The following is an 18723-nucleotide window of genomic DNA, read 5'->3' on the forward strand; positions in this document are numbered from 1 at the left end:
GCATCACATTGCAATGGCAACTATGCAGTGGAGAATATTTATTTTTTAAGACGACTTGCTATGTCCAGGTCAAAAATACAGTTAAGTCTCACTGTGTCCAATAGGACTTATTCCCTAGCGAGTGTGTTTAGAATTGCAGCCTTAAAGACTACAAGTGTTAGCTGAACGGAACCTGAGGGGGGAAATCCACATACGCCCCCCCCATCAGTCAGGGAAGGGAATTGAAGTGTAAGCCCTTATGTCACAAGTAGGGTCTCCTGATGTTTGAGTGTAGGTTACTGCCTGGTCTGATAGGCAGTGGGCAATGTAACATTCCAGTTGTCCACATTAAGCTTGCAGATGAATTGTAGTGCTGGATTGCTGGGTGTCTTTCTAGTCTTCTGGTGTGTCCCGACAAAGGTAGACTAAGCCAGCCAAAATATCAATTCTCTTCTTTCCTAGCAAGTCCTATTTCTCTATTCAGTGAAACCTTTCCTCTTTTTGTAATATTCTAAAAGCTACTGCAAAATGACATGCTACGAAATTGGTGAAGAATGGAGATTTTATTATTCCTCAAAAGAGTTCTCTGACAAAAAATTGAATGATTTCACCTAAAAGCCAGATGGCCTGTTGATTCTGGGTATATAATAGATCGTCCGGGGCCTTAGGAATTTTCATTACACACCAAGCAAAAAGCATTTGTGACTGCATTTAATATGAGGCTTGAAAACCCCCAGCAGGCTTGCATTTTGACAGTATTTTTCAGCATGGGCTGCAAATGCTATTTAATATGTCTGTGAAAGAGAGTTCAGCTCAAGATTAAACTGAATTTGAACTTATGGGATCAGAAGTGCCATTAGCAACTTGCTTAATTTTCTCCTTGACTGAAGTATTCAAAAATCAACGAGTGCATATATTGTGAATGAAATGCAAATGATGAAGAAAAGTGTTGTTTGGCAATTTTTGAATTCCCTAAAGCTCAAAAGTGTGACACTCTCAAGGACATCTCATTGCTGTTAACACCCATATACTTGTGGTTTGGAATCTGTTCATATGATCTGCAGTACTGACACATAAGAGCTTTAGATGTGTTGAACCAACATCTGACTGTCAAGAAGAAACGTGATCTGCTTTCTTCTGGCACTGTCTGTTGGACCTTGGAATATGAAGAAGGCTCACATGCAGATGCTCCCCGGTTCAAACGCCCACATTTCCAGATAAAAGTCGCTTTGTCTGAAACTCTGGAGAGCTGCTGTCAATCAGCATGGACAGTGCTGAGCTAGATGAACCCACAATTTTACTCTGTATAAGACAGCTTCCTATGTTCCTGTCAACAAATGTGTGGCTGCCATAAACTGAGTAGATTAAAATCCTACTTGAACATAAGTTTGTCCACAAAATGTGTTTGCAGCTGAAACTTTAGTAGTAGAAAGAGGAGGTGGCGAGAAACCTCTGAATATTTAAATTCATGAGATGGTGAAATAAGAAATGTTGAGATAACGTTGTCAGCTTTACTGTACATGAATTTTTCAAAAAGGGGATTTTATGTAGCTATGTTTAGCATATGAAATGTTCTAATGTGGAGTGCAATGTAGACTTCATTAAATAACCAAGAGACACTGAAAGGGATCCCTAGCCATTTTATGAACTCCATGGGTAGCCAGCAGTCCTATGCAACCCCTTCCCCTGGTTTTATTACTGCCTCGAGGAGATTGTGGGCAGGGTGGGGGGAGCACAAAAGGGAATCAAACTGCATAATGAGCATAAACAAAAGATCAATACTTCATTTGTTGACAGAATAAACTTAGCCAGGTTAAATGCCTCCCATGTATGACTGTGCCTTTTTCATAACTTGCCCTGCAATATTTTTGTGCAGAATTTAAAATAAAGCTTTGGATAGGGGAGACTGAGGTCTTGTTTCCCCCCGCTTTTTCAAAAAGAGGGCTATTTGCCTTTAATTTCTTTTTTCTAGTCTAATCCTTGGCAAGCTGCAACACTGGCGCAGTCTCGTAAGCTGATGACTGTCTTGTCTGGGGCTTTGACCAAGCATGCCACCTTGTCCATCAGCCTCACAATTGTGCTCTCCTGGTCCTGAAAGAACAGTGCACAAGAGCATATCTGAAGAATCTTCGTATCTGAAGAAGTGTGCATGCACATGAAAGCTCATACCTATGACCAACTTAGTTGGTTTCTAAGGTGCTACTAGAAGGATTTTTTAAAAAAAAATTTGTTTCGAGTGCACCCGAGCATTGAAAAGGAATCCTAGACAAGCATTTAATAGGGATTAAAGCCAGGGCATGCTTCCTGTGCATCTGGGAAGGATTAAAGTGTAGGTGTCTTATGCAAGCTCTCTTCTGCCATACATTATGATTTAGGTCCAGAATCCCTTAGGAACTGCCTCCTCCCACACTAGCCTGCTACTGCCCTAAGGTCTGTTGGAGTTGGCCTCTTTTGCATCTCAACTGTGGCCGAGGCTTGGTTGATGAGGATAGAGAAAGTGGACCTCTTTGCCTTGTGAGGCTGAGTGTTTTGCCAAATGGTGAAAACTTACTTTGGTAGGCATTTCTTTCAGAAGATTTGTGCTGGAGTCATAAAACTTCTCCTGAAAATCAGACATGTGCTGACTTGTGTAGGCGTCGCTTGGATCACTGCCAGTCTGATCCACTCCAAAGCGGATGTTTAGTATCTAAGCATCAGCTTTATGAGGCTGGTAGAGAGTCCACTGATTAGAGTCTGGTTCTGTTTCATGAATAATATATGCAAATATACCAATATCTACTGGAAGAGGTAACATTCTGAAGGCCGCCTTATCTCATAATCAAATGCCTTGATGTCTTTAAATGTGGCACACTTTAAATGTTCCATTTTGTTACAGTGTTTGTGTGCGTGCTCACACTTTTTCATAGAAATATGCCTCTTTGTCCATCCATCCTTACCCTTAGATTATTTTCTAGACATGAGGATTGATTAATGTAGCCTTCACCTGTCTGGATCTCCAAGATTAAATAGACAAGTGAGTGTTTCTTCTCATTCACAACAAAGTTAGCCATCAGTTATTCTAGCTGCAACTTACAGAATACAAACCACCAGTATAATACCATGGCTGAATTGCTGCCCCTGCCATGCCTAACAACAACAACAACAACAACAACAACAACAACAACAACAGAATCATACTTCTGACAACAACAACAACAACAACAACAACAACAACAACAGACTCATACTTCTGACAACAACAACAACAACATCAACAACAACAGAATCATACTTCTTCCATACACCAATACATCATAATTCTGTGCTGCTGCTGTAGCTTCAAAAAAGTCTGGATTGCCATTGAAATTATGTTTCCATATTTAAGCTTTTACATAGATAACAATAGTTTTAAAATAGAATTTACTCTGTATGGGCCTTTTAGCACATCTGTGTTGTATTGTGCTTGTGGAGTAAAACCTCTTGACACCGAGATGGTATGATAGCCTGGAATGTCCTTGAGCATTCCAACTGCTCAGGAAACAAAACTATCAGCACATTTGTTATGTAATTAGTGTGCATAAGAAAACTGTCCATTAGGCTAGGATTAAAATCTCACAGACCCTTCGGAAAGTGATAACCCAGTGAGGCATATTGAGGATAGGGAAGAGTTGGAACATTGAAGAATTGCTCTGAGGTGGCAAACTCAGGTGAAAAAATCATGAGAAAATCATGTCAGCCCTTCCTTCCAATGTGTCACATTCCAAATATGGACCAGGGCCCCCATAACTGGTATTAAAAACAACAACAACAAATAACTTGTTAAATGTGTAATATTGCCTGGTTCTAATTTATTAGTACAGTATTAGTATTTGCCTTCCCTTCACCCTAAGATCCCAGGGTGGGTTACAACATTTAAAGACAATATTAAAAAGAGTTTTAAACAACTTACCATCACAAAGATAAGGGGAGTCTCAAAAATAAACACCTCATGTGTCAAAAGCTAGGGTTAAGAGGTGCATCTTCAGCATTCACCAGAAGCTGTATAATGATGGAGCCGGATGCACCTCTGTGGGGAAAGAGTTTCACAGTTTAGGGGTTGCAACAGAGAAGGTCCTCTCCCAGGCTGCCACCCCCCACCAAGCCTCTGAGGGTCGATGAACATTTGGAATTGGGGAATAATGCCTTTAGTGGAAGTATGAAAAAGCCACAACACCACAAATGTATAGTTAAGAATTGTGATCTTAAAATGTCACTGTTTTAGCATTAGTTCTTTGAAAACCACAATTATGATTTCCATGTATGTGTTTTATATAGAACAATGTATTCTATTAATTTAAATCAGCGGCCAAATAGGTGTTTAACCTTGTTCAGTTCTCAAAAGCCAATACCCTGCTGCTATTCAATTCAGTGTATGATGGTGATTTCACACTTGACTACTACTTTGGGCCTTATTCTAAATTGCTTTTGCTGTATTTTGACATCAGTGCAGAGAATAGGCTTAGTTCAGAAATCAGATATGGTTGAGGTATAATAAAATATGAGAGTTGAGGGATGGATCGTGTGCCTTTCAATTATTGAAACTGGTTCATATCAAGCTCCAGCTTTGCTCAGGGAATATATGATTGAGATTTGCAGACATATTACCAGCATTTAATTAGTTCTTTATTCAAAGCATTTATCCCTGTGTCTCCAAAGCTAGAGGTGGCTTCCATCAGAATGGAACCTAAAAAGAATAAAACACAAAAATAAACATCAGCCACAACAGGGGTCCACAATGCCCAATCAGGGAACACAGACTTTCCAAAAGAGGTAGGTTTTGAACCCTCTGGGAAAAAAATCACAATACCAAAGCAGTTGTGAACCCTATTCTTTCATCCGGAGCAAAATGCTTTGGCAAAAGGTACATCAGCTCACATGATGTGGGATGGGCTCACAGGGAAAGAACCATGCCATGGAATGTATGAGAGCTAGGGCTAGACCCAGATTCCCCATTGAAAAACAAAACAAAACTCCAAACCCCCTCCGTAGCCACCCAGAGTGAGCAGGTAAGTGAGAGATGGTGGCTAGAAGCCGCCTCTGTTGCACACTTGCCTTTTCTATCTCCCTGGGCATTGCCCCAATCCCTACCACCTCCCAGAGGGAAAGTGAAAAGTGGTCACACCTTGGAGCATTGTTTTCACAGTGAGATGGCTGCTAATGTCACTCCAGAAAAATGGTCCATGTAGAATCAGCAACGATTTGTGTTGTTATGCATGTGATATAGATGGATCAGTCTAATAACAGCTTGTGTTCCTATCTCATGTATTCCTCCATTCCATGTGTAACACACTATGCATTTAAAAACAAAAACAAAACTTAATGCATTTAAATACCTGCTTTTTTATTTACCTGTTTTCTCAAAATACACATTCTCTCAAAATATTAATTTTATGCAACAGTGTTTAAGTACTGTACAATGTTTCTGTTAGTCGCCCCTAAATGTGTTTTATCAATGGTAGCATACATTTCCAGATTTTTTGGGGGGAAGGGGCATGTCAGTTGCCAATCTCTGAGAGGCTTATTTGTGTCAGTCATTCACTGTCTTGCCCTGCTTGTGAGACGAATGCATCTATTTTTTAAAACAAATAATGAAAGGAGAAGACACCTTAAATTGTGCTAGGGAAATCAGTATAGACAACAGAGTCATGATGTGCCACAAAACTCATTCGGCCAGTCACTTCCTCACAGTGCTACCCTACCTGAAAGGATTGTTGTGAAAATAGAATGGAGAAAAAGCCATGTATGCTGCTCTGAGCTAATTGAATGGAGGACAGGATAATAAATAAATAATTGTTTCTTGCAGTTGCATTTTATGTTATTGCAGCTTCAAAATCATTAATAGAAACCCCCCAAAGGAACATTCATAATTATGTAAAATATATTATGTTTGCATAAATAGGTCTATAGAATAATTTATATTACACATGTTAAACTATATTGTATAGCCATGACTATGAATTTCTGTTAATTACTTCATTTTGGTATTTTCCTTTCATTTCTGTGTGCTTTCTTGAGCCATGTATAATGAAAATATCCATGACACAACATTTGAAACATTACTGTTTCAAATCACTGTGGTTGTCAGTGCAAGTCTACCTGCACCATTTCAGAATAGATTTTTGGAAGCCTAAGGCACATTGCATGACGTGTGATATAGGTGCTACACGAAGTGCTAAACAAGCCCTGAGGAATTCTTGTTTATCAATACGTGTGCAGTAAATACTATTCAAAACACAACTCCAGAAAATTGTATGTGTGAGCTTGCATGAAATTTGCATTGCAGTTCAGTGTATCTAGCAGGAAAGTATTGCCTGTGTAAATGGGGAAAATTTTAAGTATGTTCATTCAGCAGCATTCTGCACTTTCTGCAGTTGTCAAAGTAAGTTATATCTCATGGCTCTGGATATCTGTAGACAGGTTGTGGCACCCACAGAATTTTTTTTCCAAGCAAGTCTTCTAAATAAAATCTTCATTTTGTCCATAGCTTCATAATGAGTATGACTGTATATCTGTCCTATATGAACTTTCATTGCACCAACTTCTGAGATTCAGTACCCAAGGTTAAATAGGGCAGTGTAGCTGGTGTGCAAGTTCTTACCTGAGCTTCAGACCGCGCTATCCGTAGATCTCAGGATGGTTCATGACACAAAACAGGAGTCCCATTCTGCTGCAAAAAAAAAAAAGTGGTGGCAGGGTAGTGGTGGTGTCCCAGTTGTGTGGACAGAGCAATTGTGAAGGTATAAGCTCCATGTGGATTTTCAGCTGAGCATGTTCCATGTGTTTTCACTCACTTTGGATATTATTTGAACAGGGCTACTATCTCAGTCCTGGGATTTTTCTTAAAACCCAGAGGTAGGAGTTTCAGTTTCATTTTAGCTGAGAGCAAATTCTCATGATTATGGAGAAACACCTAAAAATTATCAGAGTTCTGTTTCCTTGTATGAATGCACAATATCATATTTGCAGTGCTATAAGTTGAACAATCAGCTTACTTTATTTTCAGACTTTCAATTGACTCCAGACATGAATCATAAGCCAGGAACCTCACTAATAACCTCTATGGATGAGAAATGTGAAGTGTCATCCTGATTTGACAGGAGATCCCCATTAATCAGTGTCAAAAGGATTGCTTCGTGACTAGCTTCTCTTTAAACCATTGCTTAAAGGGAGCCATTATTTTTAGCATGTGTTTTATGCTATGTTGTCAATAAAAAACGGTTAAAATCTTTATTTTCACATTTCTGATTCCTCTCCCTACTCTCTCTCTCTCTCTCTCTCTCTCTCTCTCTCTCCTCCACACACTATCTTCATGCTCCCTGTACAAAGGTTATTGGCTTTTTTCAGACTGTTGTTAATGAAGAAATCAAAAACAGAAGTAGGGAGCAAAACTACTTCTATCTGATGCTTCCTTGCAGAATGATCAATATTTTTTTCCACTGGTTCACTTTAAATGATTGATGACATGTACTTTGTAAACTTGTTGAAAAAGATAAAACTGTGATGCTTTCTCTTGCTCAACAGTGACTGAGCTTAGAAGTCTCTGATGCTGAATATCCTGTTGTCTTCAAATCTAGAATAAGACAAATAATGAATTCCTGTCATCAAGTATTAGGTTCACTCTTTTAACGTCCAATCTATTTTTGTGTTATATCCTAGATTCAGAGTTCTGAAACTAATTTATTTTCATTTGTATTTCTTGCATGCACATTACATTTAATGCATTTGGCTTATATACCCCTGCAATTCTCTTTTATTGAACTTATACTGACAAGAAAGAATCCCAATAGTTGTTAATGCTGGGGAGCATGGAAAAAGACCCTATGCTTTGAAGTGCTGCTGTCTTTTCAGAACTGTATCATGTGCCCCTTCTACATCTTTGAATTAGTCATGTGGCTTTAAGAATGAGTAGTCCATCCAGTTTGGCACAGTCTACATTGGGCAATGGCTAACGAAGGACCCAAAAGAAAATCAATAGCAATCAGCTGGGCAAGATGAATAGGCATCATATGCTTTCTTTGACTCTGATAGGCTTAGAGATTTGGTCTTTCTCCAATTTGATTTAAGTAGCACTTCACCAATGCTGAGACTATGAATGTTTTAAGTTAATTTGTGTTGTTCTGTCCCAGGCAGTGGTCCCAGCCAGGGGACAGGGTTCTAGCCTCAGTGGGGGCATGCGCTAGGCACAGATTCCATGAACTCAGAGACACATAATACAAGTTCAGGATTTGGAACACAAAGTGAGGTCTAGCAGAAGTCATGTTCTTGTATGGAAAAGTCAGACAAAGCAGAGGGAAGGTCCCTGTAAGCATGATCAGGGTAAAGCATAGGTCAATGTCCAAAAGGCAAGTCTGTTAGCACCTTGGATAGCTCCAGGTGGAATCTAGGCTGACAGTCAGATAAGGAAAGCTTGAATGTTATTCCCAACCACCAGAGATACCAGTCTGGACATTAAATGAGACTTCAGGTTCCTTTGAGCAATTAGCCCAACCCCGATGGGTGTTGAGTCTTACTCTTAAAGGACCCCAGCCTATTTTAGGAACCACTGATGTGTGATAAAAGGGAGACCTGTGTTGCACTATGGCCTCTAATGCATAGCTGTTGAAGGCTGAAGAAGGCCATGCAACCTCTTCAGGCCCAAGAAGTCCTAGCATCATGTGCTCCTCTGGTACTGAACTCCTAAAGGGAATGGGGCATTGAAGGCTCATTCTGAATGCAAATCCTCCTCCTAGATTAAGCTGTCCAGTCTATGGCTTTATGCGCCCAAGGATGAGGAGTCAGAGCCTTGCTTATAACAGCTGTGTCACATTCTTTTGTTTGTACAGTCCCACTCTGTAACATACTGTCTTGCACAAAACACTCTGTCACTTGATTGCCTTTCCAATTGCTCTACCCACTTTGACATAAAAAGATAATCAGCACTGAACTGAGTGTTAGGAAAGAGAGGCTGAGATTCAATAGATAGAAAATTAAACTTGAATTTGAGCAGCATGGGTTTCTCCACACGTAAATCATATCCGCTAGCAATTTTTACATTTTAATAGTGATTTTTAATTTTTATGACAAGGTGAACATTGAAAGCTGCCTTATTCAGAGACAGGCTAGTCTATCCAGTGAAGTATTGTCTATATCAGCCTTCCCCAACCTCCAGATGTTTCGGATTCTAACTCCCATCAACCCCAGACAGTGGCCAATGATCAGGGATGGTCTGGAGGGCACCAGGTTGGGGAAGGCTAGTATACACTGACCCTCTGGGGTTTGAGACAGAGGTATTTCCCAACCCTACTTAGAGATGCTAGGGATTAAACCTGGTACCTCTTCTGTGTTGCATCAGTGAGCTATAGTGATATATAACTGGCTGTTTGTGGTGAGTGCTGACAAGGGTCAAATGAAGTATGATAACTTCTGAAGGGCTATTACTGCTGTTCACTTTCACTGTTATAAGTCACTATACAGGACTTCCTTGTGTAGGTGGGGCAATATAACAGCTCCATGAAAAATGATCAGCCAAATTGCTAGAACCAGTACTTGTTTCCCCGCTTTAGCAAAATACTTCTTAAGGGAAGAAGAAATAGCTCCCTTGATTTCTGCAACACTGGAGTTTTATTTTACTAAGATAAGTCCTTGAAATGTTTCTTGCACAGGATGACAATGCACAATGCTTGTTTCCAATCTTGTGGGCAAGTGCCTGCATTGGATCCTGTCTCAAGTGGCATCTGTCTGTTTGTATTTGACTTGTTTCTACAACTCCCCTCCAGGATGTAGTACTGTGATCAAAGCATAACACTCATGGCTTGGGATATACAGCTGCTCACCACTGTGATGTGCATTCTGAATAGACCTCCTCCCCTGCTAGTAACATTAAAGTTCAGAAGAGATTTATGACCAATGTCAAGCAACTCTTCCTTCAATTGAACTTGGAAAATAAACGACAGTTTTCCACATCAGATGCTATTATTGATCCAAACATTCCACGAATCATAATGTCCTCTAATGATGACACTCAAGAACATTATTAGCAAAATAGAAGACTGAAAAACCCCTTTTAAGTGTTGCATTCCCATTTCATATGAGAACAGAGAGTTGTTGAAACTCTATTTTGACATTGTTGAAAAGGAAAGGGTGGGGGGGGGGACTCATAGGATTTTAGAACCCAGACAAAATTCATCAGTCATCTTAATCCCACAGAAAAATGTTCTGGTTTAGTTACATTTCTGATTAGCTGAGGCTTGGAGGAATGTTTGCCGATGTGTATTCACCTCTGTTGTATGAATTGCTCTGAAAGCAAACATTGTGTGCAGCATAGGACATGTAAATAACTGTATTAAGGTCAGAGAGATGTACTTAGAAGCTGTAAGAGAGCCTGAAGTAAAACAAAAGTGATACAGCAGATGGATTATGTTAGCAAACACCAATCCATACCTGTTTACTACTGTAGATAGGCTTTCAGGCAACACTAGATTTCACAGTTAAAAGTGCCTAAGAATGCCATTCTTCCATTGTGCAGTCATTAAAATGCATTGAAGTGAATCTCTTTCCTGGCATTTTTCCCATTTAATCTTCTACGCTTGCAGAAATAGCCTCTTTCCATTTTCTTGAAGTGCATCATGTGAAATGTGAACCACACAGTGCCTGAATATTTGTTAATGGCTTTTTGTGTGTGGGTGCATTAACTGATGATAAAACAAGCAAGAATTTTTCACTCACTTCTTCAGCTGATGCTATATATACACAGGAGGGTGCTGGGGAATCTTCTTGTTTTTCTGTGCAACCTGAAAATAACTAAAACAAAGCTAGAGCAATTTTCTTGCTCCTTAACTTGCTGAGGACTGGACAAGTTATAGTCTTCATTTTCCACATACTGTTATTTTAAATTAGGCATGTAATGCCTTTTAAGAGTAGATTAGATGCTACCCTGCAAAATTCTCACAACACAAAATCCCTGTACTGCATAATTGGACAGTTAGGATGTCTGATTGCAGAAAATAATACTACACACAGACCTACATGTAACAGAGAAGAGAATAAAGCTTTAGCCCTGTGAATGTGCTTATTTTGGTGTAGAAAGGAATGTACAGCTGTAAGTGAGGGAAGGATAGAAGATTGGAATTGTGCCTGCTGGTGCCTCCCATTCTTTTATGTGTTCAAGGTACATCCTATACTCTTCCTTTTTATAGGCTACCTGTGCTTTGGTGGACACATGCAGGTATTTGTGAAGGCAGCATCTTGAACATGTGAAGGCTGGAAAAAGTGTGATCCCAATCCCTGTGCCGTTTGTTCATTAATACTAATATGAATTTATGGGACGCGGGTGGCGCTGTGGTCTAAACTACTGAGCCTCTTGGGCTTGCTGATCAGAAAGTCAGTGGTTTGAATCTCCGCGACGGGGTGAGCTGCCGTTGCTCTGCCCCAGCTCCTGCCAACCTAGCACTTCAAAAGCACACCAGTGCAAGTAGATAAATAGGTACCGCGTTTCCGTGCGCTCTGGCTTCTGTCACGTTGTCCCGTTGCACCAGAAGCGGTTTAGTCATGCTGGCCACATGATCTGGAAAGCTGTGGACAAATGCCAGCTCCCTCGGCCTGAAGCGAGATGATTGCCGCAACCCCATAGTCATTAAACAACAAACCAACAACACCAGAACTGGCTTACGAATATAAAGGACAATTTTACTAGAATACATATATAAACTCATAAACCTACTAAACATTGAGCAAACTAAAGTGGAATGTGCATAACCAAGCCTGGAGATACTCATAAACATAGAATAAACTAATGTCTCTCTCGTTGTATACCGGTTGTGTATGCGGTAAGTATTTCATTACATGGCTGGAACAAATGAATCATTCTTCAAATAGTCATTCACTGGCAGCACAAAGCCATAAACATAGGAGCGGTTGCGAGAAAGCGTTCTTCATTTTTTTTTTAATAATAATTTTTATTAATTTTCAAACAAAACTAAACAAACTACACAACTACACAAACATACAATACAACACTGTCCCTTCGTTTTCCCTCCACCCACTGGTCCACCTCTGCCACCAGTGAAACCTGTGCGCTTTGAGAATCAAAGGGGGTCCATTGTAAGTTGGGTTTGACCTCCCCTCTCCCTCCTCCCCCCTCTTCCCCCCCTGCCACTGAAGGGACAGGAATGGAGGAGCTCTGAGGATTGGTTTCCCCCAGCTCTTTCATAAACATACTTAAACAAATATACACATAACAATAGTAGGGGAGAATTTTAACTCCCCAATTCTTATTATCTTAACCTTATAATTGTGACTTCCTCGATAGTCTTCCTCCTGGTTTTCCCTAAACAAAATCTAAAAACTTGTGGCGGGTTTTCTATTTCAATTTAAAATCCTTTTCTTATAATATTAACTCAATCCTCCTCCTTTTCCGTGCTGCCCTCCCACAGGCCCCCTCCTGCCACAAGAGGAACCTGTAGGGCACAGCATTTCCAAGGTTCCATTATATCCCCTCCTCGCCCCTCCGAGCACTCCCTGCCACTGAGTAACTCAGAGTAAGGAGAGGAGAGTAGGCAGCTTTCTGCCTAAAACCTAACTTAACTTACAAAAATTTACATTAGCTTAAATACTTTCCTAAGCCGTTCTTATGCCTCCCTCCAGAAAACCCAGCTTATTTTCTTTCATTTTTACACTCCATCTCCTCTCCCTAAGTCTTTTCCCCCAATTGGATCAGCATTTCCATTAACAGGCCAAAATTTCGAAAACCGTCTTTCAAAAATTAAAAGTAAAACTTTTAACTAAAATTTTCATCCCACACCCATTCTTTCCCATATCCGTCTCCAGGCCCTTGTCCCCTTCTGCCCCTGTCTTTCCCATTCCTCACTGACATCACCCCACATTCCAACCCCTCCAGGATCTTCAAGTCCATTAAACCTCAAGTTCCTTTGCTTCTCATTTTCTTGCTCTGCTTGTTTTTCTTCCTTTTGAAGTCCATACTTTGCTTCATCCCAAGCATATTTTTTATAGTCCAAGTCCTCTTTAGAATTTTCATCAAATTGTTTCTCCTGGCATCCAGTCTCAATCTCCACAGTCTCCAAATTCAAATTTTTCTCTAAGTCCTGGACTTGGACTTCAACCTCAGCTGCTGGTAAATTGGGATGTTGCCGTTCCTTGTAAATGTCCTCCCATATTTGTAGATAGTTTAGCACAGCCTCCTGGAAGGCTCGAGAGTACTTTGTTTTCATACTTTTCCTAACCGCAGACAAACAGGAGGTGGAGAACAAAGGGTGCTGGAAAATTCCTTCCTTAGACGATCGACTCCATTTTGGCTGTTCTTTTCCTTTGTCTTTTAATTCAATCACAAATCCATTCTTAGTTCCAATATTAAATAGTTCTACCACATCTTCAGTCAATTTTTACTAATCTCAGCAATGCAATAAATCCACCCGGTCTTTTGACAGTTTGACAGCTTTTGACAGCTGTCAAAGCACTCTCCCCCTTGATAATGCTGTACCTCAAGGGGTGCCGGACTCGGGAGTTGAGAGGGTTCAAAAAAGTCTTTCTTTCTCTCGGGTCCACAATTCCAAATACTTTTCGTCGTTCGGCTTAAGATTTTTTAAAGCGCCTCCCAGTTTTCCATTAGGAAGAGACCGACTTCCGTTACTTTAAAGTCTCTCCTATTTTTCCAATTGATGAATTTAGAGTCCGTAATCAAAATTCCACTTACTTTATGGAAACCTTTAACTTTGTTCGGAAGAATCTGCCGCTTGCTGGGTCAGGACTCGGAGCTTCACTTCTCGGAGGTAAGATTAAGCCCAAAATGGCTCCCGCGGTTCCACCCCGCCGGCTCTCGATCGCTCTAGTGAGCTCTCGGGCAGCGGGGGATCCGCAAAACGGAGCAGCCGCTGGGCGCGTGAGTCACCGGGACTCTCTACCCGGTGCTTTTACGGGGAGTCCGCTCGCTCTGCGGACTTCCCCCCCCTCCGCGAAGCCAGGGACTTCGGCACGCGAAGTCCCTGCGTCCTTCTCTCCGCCGCGACAGACCGCTGGAAGCGCAAAGTGTCACTCAAGACAAAAGGTCACACAAAATACTCCCAGGCACAGCAAATATGTACTTTGCAACCCCATAATCACCTTTGACTAGACTTAACCATCAAGGGATCTTTTAAGTTAACAAAAAAACAAAAAAACCTAATATGAACTTGTACTAATATGAACATCTGCATCTTGCTTCTCTTCCAAAAGATGACAAGAGATGAATTAAATGAACATACAATTCTGCTCTTACTTTATTCTCCCACCTCATTAAAAGCATTGTTGCTGTTTCCCAACTTTATTATCTTTTTCAAGTTTATTTGAATAAGTAAGCAGAATAATTTGCTTTAGTCTCTCCCCAGCTCCAGTTAGCTCAGTTCTGACGAGTTGCAAATTTGGGAGCAGACATAGAGATGCCTACTCTAGCATCCTTGGAGTGCAGAGGAAGGGTCACTTCACACAGTCTGTGTTTTGTCTCTGAGAGTGGATACAACCTTATACACGTTTGTTGACTTAATGAAAGCAGATATAGATCTGGTTCAAATTTTAAAATGGTCACTTTGGGTTGTATTCCGCCTCCCCTCGGTGCCTATTTAACCCCTCTGTTGGTAGAATGGTGCATAGAGAAATGGCTTTGCAGACTGGGCTGTACAGCTCAGGATGGCCAGCAGCCATTTCTGAATCTGCTGTGTATGACCATGGGAAATGGCTGCCAGCCAGCAGTGTACAGCTTGGTTTATAAAGCAATTTTGCCTTCCCAGGGTTGCCATATTTCAAAAAGTAAAAACCAGGACACCCCAAAAGTTGTTGAGCTTTTCAATTAACTTGCCAAAGGCCCAGGACAAAGTGCCACCTTTCAGAAATCCCCCCCCCCCCAAAAAGACGTCAATTTTGCCTTTGAAATCTTGATAGTGTCTGGGAAAATCCGGACTTATGGCAGCTCTAGCTTTCCATAATTCCAGAAGAATTATGTGGAAGGGATGGCAGAAATGCAACCATTTGATGGGCTGAATCATCAGGCCATGATAAGCAGCAGGTCCCATTAATATACCAGAGAGGTGGGGGAGGAGGGAGGGAATGGCATCCTGGCACTCATATCTGTTGTATGACCTGAGTCTTAGAAGCATTAATGGTGTGTTATCATGAGGGCTTCCTTTTATCAGATTTATTGATTGCATAGAAGAGGAGGTGCTTGCTTTCAGTCTGGAAGGCCACATTCCTCAAAGAGGTGCATATTGGGGTGTAAATAATCTGTTTCCCCCTTGGACAGCAAGCCTGTCAAACATGTCTCTCTTAAGCCGTTATGCCGCTTGCCTCTGTCTACTGGCTAATGCACCCTTGGCTTTTGGTGCCCTTGTCCTTTTCAGTATTCCGAAGGCACACTCACTGCAGCAACATAGGCCAGTGTCACTCTTATTACCTTTACCTGTTTTATCTTTTGTGAAATTGAGCCTTTAGCCAGAATTGTCTGAGCTGCTTCTCCAGCAATTGGTTACCTGTGAGACTCCTCGAGCTCATTTCACTCAAGTAATTTGATTCCCCCATGCTTATGAAGATTGCTTTTTTGCTGAAGGCCATCATGGAAGAGAACAGACCGTACCGTTATAAGCAATAACACAGCTCCAAGATAAAAACAAAACAGTGAAAATGGCTGGAAAGCTGGGGTTGCATTCTAGCTCATGTCACTCATACCCTGTCGGTGAATAGCCTTGCCTTTTGCATTAGCTGTCATGATAAGGTAGCCCCTGGTTCTTTTCATCACCTATCCCGCTTTCTAAAAATCTGGTTCAAATGGTGCAGTAACTCTCTGGACATTGAACAGCTTCTCATCTTTCTACAGGGTATGGGAAGAAGCTCTGCAATTCCCAAATAGTTACTGGATTTGAACCAGATCCATGGTGGTAGAGCACATGCTTTGGTATGCAGAAGGTGTCGGGTTGAATCCTTGACATCTCCAGGAAAAGATTCTTACCTGAAACCCAGAGAGCTACTTCAAGTTACTGTAGGCAAATCTGAGCTATATAAATAGGCAACATGATTGTTGGTGTGTGTGTGTGTGTTTGTATTGCTTTATCAGAGCTTCCAGCAAGGACATGAAGGTGTAAATATTAGCATTTTAAAGGTGAATCATTCCTGCTGGAAGAAAAATGTTTCTTTTGAAAATAGGCTATGCATAAACAATCATATATTTTAGTTGGCTGAAATACTGTTTTGGCACTGTTGGCTGAAACACTGTTCATTATAATTTATGATCAAGAAGCCATAGAAGAGTAAGTTAGGGAAACAATGCACTGTGGAGGCCGTTGCTAAAGGGGTTATGATATTAATTTAAACTCATCTTATCTATAAATGGAGGGTATATATTGGATATGCAGTTCATTAAAAAAAACTTTTCCATGGATACAGCCATGCAATTTCCATCTAAAATAATGAGCCATGCATATAGAGCTAGGACAGAATTGGATCAATCAATCTTTCAACTATACCTTCTGTTCTGTAGCCTCAATTAAAAAGGCATATGGGAACTTCTGCAGTACTACAATTCCCAGCAGACTCTGTAAGGCATGCAGGAAATAAAAGGATCAAGGAAATATAGTAGCAGCCAGGGGAAAGAGCTAGAGATTAGAAGAAATACATTTCTAGTAAGTACAGGAATGGCTAGAGATCAGAACTGTTGGAGGAATAAAAAGATTTAAAACATCCATCTAAAAAGTGATTTCATTGTTAGACGAACATCAAACTTGTCCTAGCCTTATACAGTCTGCCAACTTGGTCTTTTTCTTCACAGCCAAATTATTATTATTTTAAAGGGGGATGTTTTAATCTTTTCATCCATTCAAATTATATTTCAGAATGGTTCCTATTCAGTAGCTCATATTGCTGTGCTTTGTTTTCTTATTGCCAAGGCTGAACATAATGTTAGAATGTTTAAGTCTTATCTGTTCTAAGATAAATGATTTCTAAGCTAGGTATTTTCAAGTTTGCTTGTTGACTAAGGAGGTAATTGTTTGGGTAATTAGCCAACATTTCCTAACTTTGAACTGAATTCATGTAAAAAACCTTAGATCTGTGCTATCTAGCAGCTGTAGTTCATGAAAATCAGCTTAACATGCAGAGTCCTTGCAAAGTTTTCAGAAGAGTTGCTGCTCAGCAAAGTTATTTGCTTTTATCTGGAAAGCTCAGTTCTTGGAAAGCTTTCCAATGAAATTATTTGGGAAATTTCACGTGGGCCAGAACAAAGCAAAGTCATGAGATCAGATTTTGAGGCTAGACCAAAGAGATCAGCCTCAAATTGGATACGTCTCATTCAAAGCAAGGCAATTGTGTGGGTGTGCATGCGCGCACACCCACACACAGAGAATAAAATGTCACTTTGGAATCTTTGAGAATTACTGTGTAGCATAACCTGTCTATCTTGCAAACCCAGCTGTTGTCAGGGACCATCAGCAGTATCAGTATTAACGTTTTGTTTCTTTGTATGTCAATGACCTGCTATACAGCACATGGAAGCAGAATAATTTTTAGCAATAACACATTTGGAATTAATTAATCTAGAGCTAGCTACTAATGATGGCGAGGAAAGATAAGAACCAATTTTAAAGTAGGTACTGCACTTCCTAATTATTTCCATAATATCCAAAGGATCAAAGGATCTAGATGTAAGGGGCCAAAGGGAACACTTTTTACTTTATCACAGTACATTATATCCTATGACTTGGGATAGGAAAGGTTTCTGCCTAAGAGAATTGGATTTGAGATTTGAGATGCGCTGACATAATTGGGGTGCATGATACCCACCAGAATAATGAATTGGAATAATTGCGGCCCCATCATTCTTCCAGCATACAGTGACATATACACACAGAGTTCTAGGATCATGATGCAACTATGAACTTGCATAATTTCCTGCTGTTTGAGCCTGAGCCTAGAGCTCTCTCACACACATTGACCATGGTGCACAACTTTTACTTCCGCAGCCTCAGTTTCCTGGGATATTAGCAATTGGGGAACTGTAGTGTATTTAACTTCTAGTTGATATACACCACATGTCAAAACTATAGTTTGAAGACTATGCATGCTGACCAGAGAATATCCATAGTGCCCAGAGAATCTACAAAATTAAATCAAGATACATTATTCAATGATTGTTGGAGACTATGTATAACGAGCAGGAAATGTGCATATTTGGAAGGATTATGTGCACATTCTTGTATTTACACACACAAACACATTTAAATTACTCTCTCTGAGTATGCATTCATGTGCCCTTTGGATCATGGCTCTGCTAATTCGGAAGGCCTTAAATTTTATTGCATATTGCTCTTCTCTCCACAGGGTTGTTGTTTTTGTTTTTAAGAGCTGTGGGTTAAACCACTGAGCCTAGGGCTTGCTGATCAGAAGGTCGGGAGTTCGAATCCCCATGATGGGGTGAGCTCCCGTTGCTCGGTCCCAGCTCCTGCCAACCTAGCAGTTTGAAAGCACGTCAAAGTGCAAGTAGATAAATAGGTACCGCTACAGCGGGAAGGTAAACGGTGCTTCCGTGTGCTGCTCTGGTCCACCAGGCAGAAGCGGCTTTGTCATGCTGGCCACATGACCTGGAAGCTGTACGCCGACTCCCTCAGCCAATAACGCGAGATGAGCGCCGCAACCCCAGAGTTGGTCGTGACTGGACCTAATGGTCAGGGGTCCCTTTACCTTTATGGTCATATCCTAACTCAACATTGTCTCTCT

General features: G+C 40.7%; 1 protein-coding gene across 2 annotated transcripts in view; it reads left to right on the forward strand.

Annotated features, from left to right (window-relative positions):
- The window catches only part of MACROD2 (mono-ADP ribosylhydrolase 2), an 898190-nt gene that overhangs the window by 558147 nt on the left and 321320 nt on the right, over positions 1–18723 (forward strand). The gene's annotated exons all lie outside the window — the stretch shown is intronic.

The sequence above is a fragment of the Zootoca vivipara genome, chromosome 3 (assembly GCF_963506605.1).
Source record: "Zootoca vivipara chromosome 3, rZooViv1.1, whole genome shotgun sequence".
NCBI classification, from domain to species: domain Eukaryota; kingdom Metazoa; phylum Chordata; class Lepidosauria; order Squamata; family Lacertidae; genus Zootoca; species Zootoca vivipara.